General features: G+C 46.4%; 1 protein-coding gene and 1 long non-coding RNA gene across 25 annotated transcripts in view; one reads left to right on the top strand and one right to left on the bottom strand.

Moving 5' to 3' along the window:
* The window catches only part of MSI2 (musashi RNA binding protein 2), a 339,949-nt gene that overhangs the window by 25,914 nt on the left and 302,635 nt on the right, over positions 1-11,400 (top strand). The window lies entirely within an intron of this gene.
* LOC112551155 lies at positions 997-2,467 on the bottom strand. The gene is made up of 3 exons (XR_003095347.1): positions 2,392-2,467; positions 1,950-2,063; positions 997-1,304 (listed from the first exon to the last, which is right to left on the bottom strand). It is a non-coding gene; the product is annotated as an uncharacterized LOC112551155 (long non-coding RNA).

Raw genomic sequence — 11,400 nt, 5'->3', positions numbered from 1 at the left:
ATTCCTGCTTAAATGGGCTGTAATGGTTTAAAGCTTTTTGAACGCAACCTGTTGTGCTCCAACTTTTTCATGGACATTGAATATCCTCCAAGTTAAAGACCCGACTGTTAAAGGGTATTACAAGACAGTAGGTAAACTAACGATTTAACTCTTAGATTAAAAATGCAGCTAATGCTTTAATGTAATAGTTAAAGACAAAATTGGATGAAATATTTAAACGCATGATCCGAGGCACTCCTTTTAGTGACTTGCAAAGGGGTTTGGATCGGGCACTTTCCCCAAGGGCTGTGCCTTATTGCAACACTTCAGCTGGAGCAAAATGACTCCGTGCACCGTTGCTGGCAGGATTCGGCCCCTGGCCATTAGCATGGCTTCAATGCTTAATAGATACTAAGAAGAAATAATGGTATTGTTTCTATAGGGGTCGCACTGGAGGATCAGACCTCAGTTGTGCTAGGTGCTAGACTTGCTGGGGCTCTGCTAATCTGTTGTTGGCATTGCACGACATTTCTGAGCCCTCAACTATGTTTCTTTGGGAGCTGCTGCGCGCGCTGATGAAGTTTGCCCTTGTGCTTTCTTTGACTGTCACTAATAAGAGCTGCTGGCCTGAATCAGTGTCTTTGAGAATCATCGATTCACTAATTGCTGATAATCAAGTCCCTGCTCCCTCCTCGTGCTGAGAGCACTTGTGTTTCCTGCCGTGCTGCGCCGGGCTCGGCCAGAGCCGGACGTACCCAAGGCAAAGGGGGGTTTTGAGCTCTTGTGCTCATTCTCCGAGGTGCCCCAATTATTGGTGTTTGGGCTCGATTAAACAAGGGGCCCTTTTTACGCTGCTGACCTTTCCTGCCAAAATATGACAGCGAGGTCAAGGCTTGACAGTTGAGGTGGAGGGGGGGAGCTGGCGTGTTGAGTGTTAATGGAGACCCGTGACAACCCCAAATTCCTCGGCGTTCGACTCGAGTTAGTGCCACTTCAACCAGCGGAAATGACTCACGATGCAGGCAACAGGCTTTTATTACTATTATTTTTTTCATTTTAAGGACTTTGATCTTTTTATTTTTTGGTTGTTCTTGCCTGCTTTTGGATCGAGTTGGGGGAAAGCCCGTTTTGGGGGTTTCTTGCACTGAATTCCCAGTCCTCGAAACAAAACAGGGTCACTCAAAACCTCAGAGTCTTCCTTTTTAGGGGCTCGACCCCGATGGATGGCTGCTACGTTGGTGCTTCTCAATACATCGGGGTGGGCAAAATGCGGCCCGCGGGCCAGATGCGGCCCTGTAGCCCAGTCTATCCGGCCCGCGGGGCCCCTAAAAAATTTAGAAAATTAATATTTATCTGCCCTGACTGCCTGTCATGCAGCCCTTGATGGCTTGCCAAAACTCAGTAAGCGGCCCTCCGCCCAAAAAAATTGCCCGCCCCTGCAGTACATCCTGCCTTGCCAGCATGCACGCTCCATGCTGCTTCTCAACCTCCTACCCCTGTAAGGTGATGCATATCTAAAGGTCTCTGTACTCCTTCCCCCCCCCCTGATTTCCCAGCTCTAATGCTATCAGAGGACCCGTCTCCTTCCTCGGGTCCAAAATGTGCATTAGGAACGGAGACGTTTGTCTTGCCTGCTTCTCTAGTTGGACCCAGTCTTAGAAGAGCTGTGAGAGAGACCTGTGCAGAGGGGAGAGAGAGACTTTGACTTCCCTTAGTCTTTGTAGGAAGAGCCATCGTTGATCCTATACCAGGAAAGGAATTAGCGGAGGTGGTGGAGAGCAGGAAGAAACGGCTCTGAAATACCTTGTGCCCCGAGTGATGTGGATGGGGTCCCCGGTTTAAACCAGAGCTTGAGAATGGGGAAAGGCCCGAATCCTGTGCTTGGCTCTGCTGCTGAACGAATGCAAAGGCACATCTAGTGCACATTTCCCTGCCCCTCCGGCCGGTCGGAAAATGGGCACGTTGCCTACCCTGCTGAAGTGACGAAAGAGCTCGGCTAAAACATTCCTTAGAAGTGATTCCTGTTTGTCATCGGGCCCATCGCGATGGGAGCTGGTGTCAGCGCAGCAAGGGGACAGTCCGCCCTGGAAAACAGGGAAGGTGATTCACTCTTTGCCTAAACAGCAAGCTAACATAAAATAGCATTTAGACAGCAGCAAAAGGAAAGTAAACTTCTGCCGCCCTCCATCAAACTTGCATGTTTGCTTGGCAGCGGTTTGTTGCTAAGTGTACCCCATGGGTGTGCCCCCACATGCAGTGGCATGCGTTTGCCATGGCACAAATAGCAGCGGCACATATTTGTGCTGCTGCTTCGTGCCCCAGGAGCATGTCCCTGCCGCGCATGCACCAAACTGTCCTGGGTGGCATAGGAGAGGCTGGGGCCAGCACCTGTGCTGGCCCCAGGAGTCTTACCTGGCGGCCTCCCGGAGCAGCCACGGTGCCAATTTGGCTGCACAGAGCCTGGCTGGCACCCGGCTCCATTTCCGGAGGTGCATGCTGCTGCCACGTGGCCTCACTGCTCTTTGCAGTGGCTTTTTTTTTTGATACCAGGATATTTTGGCACCGCCCTGCAAATTAGCAGCGTGGCAAACAGTTGCACGCGCACCGTGTCTAGTTTGCAGTGCCTCAAACTGCACGTGCACGTTCATCTGGACGCGCCCCAGGTATAAATCCATGCGCTTGGGCGTGGAGGGAGGGGATCACTTGGAAATTGTACAACTGTGTGCTTTTTAAATGCACAAGGAAGACTATGGTTGTGCGGGTCTTGAAAACCTCCACACCATTGAACGCAAGTGTGTGCACGCGCACGTACACACGTGTACATGTTCCATTTATAGTCTCCAGTGCCAGGATCATCCTGGTGTCGGTTGTTAGCCACCACGCTGCTGGAAAACAAAGCCAAAGGGACAGAGGATCACTGGACAGCTTATGTTACATATTCTCTTTTGGGTTTACTGCTAGGACTCCTTGAGCTGGATCTGGTGCCAAAGTTTCCAGTCTGGCCCGTAATACTCCTGAGCGTCCTTTTAATTTTTTTCTCTTATTAATAGTCCTCTTACTGCGGTGGGTTCTCTTCTTGGCTCTGAATGGCTTGGGACCCCCCCCTACAAAGCTAGCACCAGGTGTGCTGTTATTCTTATTCCTTCTCGAGTCTCTGCAAACTTTTCTAGAGTGGCAATGGTTGGAGGACACAATGGGGAGGGCATTGCATGGCAAGTTGGCATTATTTTTTCCCCTGGGAGACTGGGGGGGCCGCACGCAACGCCAAATGGAAAAAAGAGGCCGTAGCAGAGAGGGTCTGCTCCACTGCAATAATACTGGTGGTGCTAATGGGTGGGGAGAGATGCAGGAGCCTTGGTTTTGAGCCCGCTGGTGAGAAACCATGGGATTCTCTGGCTGAAGGAGATTAGGGAGTCCTTTGCTGTAGGTCGTCATGGGTGGGAGTGGGTCGCTAAAGGGGGATGCTTATTTGAAGGGAGATGCGGGGAAAAAGTCACTCTTTTCAAGGGAACCTGGAAGGAAGAAAAAAAAAAAAAGGCAGTAAGGTATGGGGAGGCTTATTTTTCTGGGTGTGAGCAAGGGTGGTATTTCTGGCAGATCCAAATTTCACTTGGCCTTTATTTAATAGGCTCGGAGACAGGTTGCAGAGAAAAGAGATGGCAATCTGTAAAACTTCTGTAGGGGGCATGAACTGGGCGACTGTTTAATCACATCGCCTGTGAGATGGTGCCTGCAAGTGCGGGACATCAGCTGGCCCGGGGACCTGCGGAGATAACTAGCTCGTCTTTGCAGAAGCGCGGTGTGTTTTAATGAGGTTCAAGTTTCTGCTCCACGCTTTCTTTCTCCAGCCTTGCATGTAAGACGGTGCTGTGTAGGGGAAGCAGACCTCGTAAGCGTGAAGTATCTGGACTTTTTAGCCTTGGATGGCTGTTCTGGAATAAAACTTTATCACGGTTGTTCTCTCTCGTCTTCATAGGTAGGTAACTGGTCCCCCTTCCTATTCAGCCGGCTGCCAGCCCTTACGAGCGTTGTGCTATTTAAGGCGCATCTCGTGGAGTTGTGCGAATTCAACTCTCATTTATTTGAAAGAAAAAGAATCGCAGCGAAGAAAGGTGAACTTGAAGCTCAAAAACCAGGATTCAAATAAACCCCCTCGGAGGACTTGCTTTTAACAAATGCTCATGTTCATTTGGGCCTGACTCAAGCTTTTTGAGCACTTGTTGCTGATTATTGTATTTACCTTCACCTAGACCGATTCCCTTCACAATAACAGCGGTACTCTTGTGGTCTCTAAGGAGTCTGAACATTTATGCTGAGGAAAGTGTTTAATGTATTGTGAACCCTAAAGCAATGTAGTATCTGGAAAAATAATGGGGGAGAGGACAGCCCAGTCTCACCAGGCAGCTTTCTGCCAAATCCACAAAAGTGTGCTAGACCTCTTGCTTCAGACTGTACTGTGCTTTTTGTTTTTTTTTTTTTTTCCATTCACAGTTGTCTCCCCCAGATCTACGAGCTATTTTTATTTCGCTTAATGAAGACTTAACTGAAGGAAAACAAAATGCCACGGGTTGTGAAAGGGACTGTCTTTTTGACTTTCCCCCTTCTCCTGCAAACGCGCACAAGTATTGTCATTGTGCTCGTGTAAGACAGTGGATAGCGCTTAACAAGTCCTTTTGAAACTCTGTGATTAGAGACAAATTATGGAATGAAACCATGATGTTGCTGTCAGGCTCTCGAATGTCAGCCGAGCTGCCTGAAACCCAATACAGCTCTTGCATGTTAAAAAAAAAAAAAAAAAAAAAAAAAAAAAAAAAAAAAAAAAAAATGAAATAAAAGTCACCGAGCGGCATTATTTCGGATTTAGGTTATGTGTCTGTCACCATTATTTTTGTCTGCGCACCCCTGCGGTGGGATACGATCTTATTTATATTTCCCAGCGCAGGAGAGCAGATAGTTTAAACTGAGAATAGGTGACTGTAAAGATTATGATGCAGCTTTAGGGACGGTTGGTGAGATAAGGGGGCACAGATCCTTTCCTCTCCCGATGAAGAGTGGAGGAGCGGTGACTAAAAGTGGCTGCTCTTTGGTGGTCGGGTTGAAATGAGTGGTAGCTTGCAGTCTCATTTTTGGCTGAGCAAAGCCGCCACAAAAAGTGCATCCGGCAGAGAGGCCAGCGATTGAATGCAGGAGACTGGGGACTCTCGGTGAGGTCCCTTGGTGCGGGACGTGCCCGAGGCCCGCTGTCCCTCCTCCATGTATGAGAAAAAGGAATTTAGCTTCTAGGACCATTAGTGAAGCCTTCTCACCCACCGCTTTAATTTGTGCACTCGCTCTATTGAAATGCATCTTTCCAGTAGTAGAGTGGGACGCGGGTAAGTAAAATCCAAGTCCGCGGGGAAAACGATGCGCACTCCCCACCCCGATAAGCACAAACATACCGAATGCTGGAGCCATATCTAAATTCCTGTTTGTACAAGTGTACAACATGCATGATTGACACCGCCGAAAGAGAGAGAGATGAATTATAGCTTTTGGTCCCTGAACTGCTATTGCTTAGTGTATACTGGAAGAGCCTTCATACTAATGATGCTGAGCAATAAATAACGTGGAAAAGATTAATAGCTGCCTTTGGTAGCAAATTATAGTTGATTTATTGCACATAATATATACAGGTGCAGCTAATTTAATTAAATGCGGGACCTTTAATGCTGTAAAGACATCCCTCTCTCAAATCAAAACCACACTACAATACCATAATAAGGCTTTTAAGAGAAGTAAGCAATGTAATAGATATAAAACTTGACTTGGACTGATCAGATGTTAGCGTATGGGGGGGAGGATGGTGCATCTCTCTCTAACCATTAATGCCACTTTACGTCAACTTAGGCCGTAACAAAGTCCGATTTAATATCCTGATGCACGTTATCCTGATGCATTGCATAAGAGCAGCTTCAATAAAACAGCATGTGCAGCTCATTATTTTCTTGGCTACCGTAACTGCGCAGCGCAAGGAACCATTTGATTTAAAGGCGAGGATGGGGAGATCTCTACCCAGGGGTTACGAGCAAGCGTAAAGGGGTTACAACCATCCCGCCCTCTCCCAGTCCGGTAGTGGGTGCCCACATGCTGTGCGTGGTCCTAGACTGGGAAAGGCGGGCGGCATCTCAGCTGAGGAGCCCATGCCCCTAGAGAGCCATCAAGCGTGCAGTGCCAGATTCAACATGTAGTTTCATCACTTTTAGTGTCTGGCCTCTATCGCGGCCAATATCTGCCGCTTCACGAGGAAGCGAACTGAATCTCTCCTGCCCTGTCCCCTTAAGTGCCCTCCAGCAATTAGGCTGCATCCTGAAGCGTGAGGTTTGATTATCTTCGTTAATATGCAGAAGTGTAGTGCTTTTACTCATCTGCAGCTCCGATTGCGGCTGCTTTTTTGTGGTCCTTTTAATAGAGGACAGTGCTGCGAACAGGGGAGTTGCGAGCAAGGCGTCGGGAGGTGAGCGCGCAGGGTCATGGTGCACGCTGCGCCATTGGGTTGGTGCATAACCATCAGGCAGTCTTGTCTCTGCCTAGCCTGTAAGCTCGTTGGGGCAGGGATTTTCTTTTACCGTGCTTGTGTACGACTCCTAACATAATAAGGCCCTGATCTCAGCGGGGACCTTGCTGTAATACCACTGACAGATGAGTGCGAGCAAAGCCAGCGCGCGTGTTTCCTAAATTAAACAAGGAGAAAAATTCAAGTTTAATTAAAGTGCATCTATATAACCATTTTTAACATGGATTTATATTTTTTTTCCCCCCTCCCCGATTCTAATTTTCACATGAGCGGGCTGTCAGGATTTGGCAAGGATGCCCTGCAACGCAACCTTTTTGCAGCTCATCAGGATGCAGAGTTGAATCCTCTTACCTTCTTATAATGGGGAAGATGCTCTGTGATACTTCGCCGCCATTACTTGATTATTTGTGAAAGCATAAAAGGCTCAAGTAGCTGATTGATTAATTTTTCCCCAAGTTTTTCTTCCCTCTGTTGCCTTCATTTGGAATATGTAATCAGCGGAGGAAAATGTATTAGAAATAGATGGGTATGCATATGAATGCTTAATTTTTTCTAATTCAGGCATTCATGTGGGCACATGTACCCTGATGCATGCTGTGCTAAACAAATCTTTTCCAGCACTTAGAGCAGAGAGATGAGTTTGTTGGGATTTTTTTTTTTTTTTTTTCCTTTTAATACTTTGCTTTTTTTAAGGCTGGCTGAATCTCTCGTCTGAAGCTGCTCCCAGCCAAGCTGTTTTGGGGGGGCGTTTGTGTGAGATGGTGGCAGGGGGTGGTTTCAAAGCTTGGGCTTTACCAACAGAAATCAAATATCCACTTGACCTTTTTATTCCTAACACTGGGAAGAAGTCCAGCAACTCTTTTGTCATAAATCTTGCCTGTGTGTTTGCTTTGGTACAACACTTCAGTTAGTCACAGTTAGGGCTTCCGGTTTGGGGTTTAAACAGATATTTGCTGGCAGGATCCTCTGGGGAAGCGTGGGGGGGAGAGAGGGAGGCTCTGGGTTACCAAGCCTTGCGGTGATGCCGAGCCAGGATCCAAATGCGCTGCCCCGTCTGCCCTCGCCCGCCGGTGGGTGGCAAGCAGCAGCGCAGGTTTCCAGAGTCGAACGATGGAGGTGCTGCAGGAAGCGGGGATGAGGACGGCAGAGAGAAGAAAACCAGCTGCACTAACGACCGCCTGGAGAATCTGGCCTTCTGGCTCTCGTTAAAATGGTTTTAAACACCCTCCCCAAACAAAACACACACGCACAAAATCCCTCCCTGACATTTTCAGAATATAAATGTTGCCCAAACCGGAAAATCCCTAGTTGCGTATTCACCGAGTGTCAGCGCGGGAGCGATGTGCAAACAGGCCCAGTCCTTAAAGGACTTTAAAAGTTGTCGTTTAGAATAAGTGCATAAAAATAGATGCACATCAGCGCCGGCTAACTGCGGGTGTGAGTCCATCAGCTCAGCCGCTGGAAGCAAATGTTCAATTGACAATATTGTGCCTCCACGTGGACGAATCATCCAGGATTCCTGCAGTCCTAGTCCTGGCTCTGTCATTTGCTTGTTGGATGTAGGTGCTTTGTGCCTCGATTTTTCAGCTGTATAATGGGCACACTTATAACGAAGTGCACTTTTCGCAGGTACCGTGGTTTAATTGTATAGTGTACTTGAAAGTTCTCAGGTCTTATTTTCGGGGGCTGGTTATAACGTTTCCACCGTTTTTAAAAAAAACCTGAATAATGGTTTTCAGTGAAACAAAGTGTTGCTTATTACTATTTCCCCCACTATTTTCATGAGAAAAATGAGCATTAAAATATTGGAGCAAAACATAGACATTTTTGGGTGATGAAAAACTGAAATAATTTGTGGTTTTCAAGTTTCATGATTTCCATTTTTGACAAAAGCCAAATCTTCCTACTGAAAAATCTCACTGCAAATGAAAACGCACCATTTTCAACTACATTTTCCATTGAAAGTTACTGCCAGCTCTAACCAGTGATGACCAGCTGTCATATTTGCCCTTCCATATATTGCTGTTTCTTCTTGTACTCATAGTGCTGATTCCCATGACTGGTGCTTCAGGAAACGTTTTCATCCTCAAGCATGTCTAGTGACTCAGAGACACGTCTGCTTAGCATCTGGTACGCGTAATTGCCATTATTAATCTGCCCCATGCCAATCTGTCTTCAGAATAATGGTGGGAGGAAAGGTAGGTGCTTTGTGATGGTGGCTCATGTAGGTGGCTTGCACCAAAGTTTTACAGTCTTTGCAGCCTCCCATGCCTGATGAAGGGTGAACTCTTGCAAATAAAGACATTTTGTTTGCAAATATCTAGTTGGTCTAATAAAAGATATCACCTCTGCCATGAGTTTTGATTCCTTTTCCACTAAAGGAGCACTTGATTTCAAGGAAAGGGGTATGGTGAAGGCCGAGTATCTCCAGTCTTCTTTCACTTGCTGCCAGTAATAGCTTGGAAATAAAAGTCTAGCGTTGTGTGGAAAGTGAGGATGTGCTGTTTTGAAAGGAAAGATTGTACATGCTGTATACTACACCAAGTAAGTGTATCCAGTTCTTGTGGATGAAATATTTTAAGGGTAGTTTTTTCGTGTAAACAGCTGCACTTGCTGCTGCAATTTATAAAGAGAGACAAGGATTTCTTGGGGTGGTATCTTTTTAGGACCAAATATGTAGTTGAGATTGAGCGAGACAAGGTTTTAAATGCATGTTGGATGTCTTGCATTCAAAACATGGCATTGTCTCACTCAATCCCAACTGCATAAAAGATATCCACAGAAGAAATCCTTGCCTCTCACATAATTTTTGGACCATCACGTTTACAACATCGCTCTCGCGCTACCACAATTTATAAAGAGATGATACCGCGTTTGGGACTGCTCGGAGAAACGGTGATCAAGCCCTATTCGAAACTGCACTTGGAAGTTCAGGATCGAAGTGGATTCCTTTCAAAGAGAAACCTGTTTTATATCCTCCGTCCTTAGCAATGTAAAAAAATGAGGGTTCATCCCCTTTAACCAAAACCTTGGCGTTCTGGAGTGGGTGGCCTAAAAGTTACCACGTGCCAACTGAAGTCCTCCTGTCCGTTCCAAACCAGCGGTGCACTGAACATGACTTTTAAGGAAGAATTAATTTCTAAAGTTGCTGGACTCGGCGTCCTGCTTGCATTTGGGCCTGCTGAACCAATGAGAACTTGCTCCGATGATGGACTACTTCTATTTTTGTTTCCTTGGTGGATCGCGCGAAAAGTTGGTATCCGCCGCAATTCCCAGGTGCAAATTCATTGGAGCTGGACGGAGCCTGGCGTTCTTGTTAGGTGCATGTAAAGTTGCATTGAGTTTTATTTGAGCTCAGTTGAGTTCATGCCTCTTAATAAAATCAGATCCCCCCTCTGCCTTCAAATCCACCTCTAGATCCCTTTACCTGCAAGGCAGTGGGTTCGTTTTATAATGTCTCTCCCAAGAAAAAAAAAAGCATCTTGTTGAATGTTCACTTTTTTGGAAAAGAATTTAAATCTTCCGAACGCTTCCCGCCTGCGATTTCTGTAACTCTTCCTACCCCATTCATTTTCTGATGGGCTTTTCCCTTGTCCTCACCGCTTACCTAACTTGACTGCCTGCTTCAAACCTTGCTGTGTATTTGCTTTCATAAAGGCAAATTGTTGCCTTTGGCTTCCTAAGAAACGGGGGACATTGAACAGAGCATCGCTGACTTATTTTTAAATATATGCTCTCTCCGACTAGAAATAGATATGTTTTTATTATATTTTTAAGTTTTATGCCTTTTCTCTTTAGCCCTTTTGTTTAAGCAGAGAGTACACTCTGCTCCGTAACAATTTTATCATATGTGTGCTATTGTAATTTACATAAATGAATTTTAAATACAGTTATAAGCGGTGGGAAGACGTTATTGTCTCTGCACAATGAATGCAGAGGTTTATGCCGTGAATACATCTTGCGTTAGATTAACATTTGTTCCCTTGTCTCTGTTGGGTAGTGCTGCAGCGGTCTCTCGAAACCGTAACACAGGTGCTCCTCTTACTCATTTAAAATTTCTCGTGAATTCTCTTCCTCTTCCAGGTGACTCATCCCACGTAAATGCCCTTTCTAGACTTTGGGCCACTTTTGTCACCAGGGTTCCCGATGCCATAAAAGTCAGGGTTGGGCTGGGTGTCGCCAAATGTTTGCTAATGAAAGTCATAAACCTGCAAAAAAAACCCAAAAAAACCCCCACATGTGCGCGCGTAAGTTTAGACACCTGAATCAATCCCATTCAAGTCAGCTGGACTGCTGAAGGGTTTAAGTTAAGCACTTCACATGGCATGACTTGTATGTAAAATGCTTTGCTAGCCCAGAGCCTTTGCCTATGGAGCATCGTTCATGCAAAATTCTCGCTGCGTTGGGAGGAAGGGTTGGAAAACAAGGAGTGCTTTCTGTCTAGGTCCTTGTGTCCTCTCAGCCACATTTAATTATGCTCTGAAACCCAACCAGAAGGAAAACTTGCTTTGCAGCTCAAAGGGCCTTGCCCCGAAAGGCTCTGAGCCTGCAAGTTTCTCTTTGAATGAGACCGCAGCAAGACTGGCATTGCCCGGCATCTTCCAGGATCAAGTCCTAGAAGAGCACTGGGGTGAGTGGAGATGCTATTTGGGACAGACCTTTCTCTCCGGTCTTTTTTTCCTTCTCAAGGTTAAAGGAAACCTTTTTCTTTCTGCTGCCTACATTTTGATTTTTTTTTTTCTCGGAGTAGAAACACCCAGAGGGTGGAGACGGATGTTACGTTTGAATTGTTTCAAAGTGCAGCTGGACTCTGAAGCGCTTCAAAAACGGAGTGCACCAGCCTTGAACAGATGCACAGCCCTCCGACC

This window comes from Alligator sinensis, unplaced genomic scaffold, assembly GCF_000455745.1.
Source record: "Alligator sinensis unplaced genomic scaffold, ASM45574v1 scaffold118_1, whole genome shotgun sequence".
Lineage (NCBI taxonomy): Eukaryota > Metazoa > Chordata > Crocodylia > Alligatoridae > Alligator > Alligator sinensis.
The sequence above is the reverse complement of the archived record's forward strand: the minus strand, read 5'-3'. Positions and strand labels throughout refer to the sequence as shown.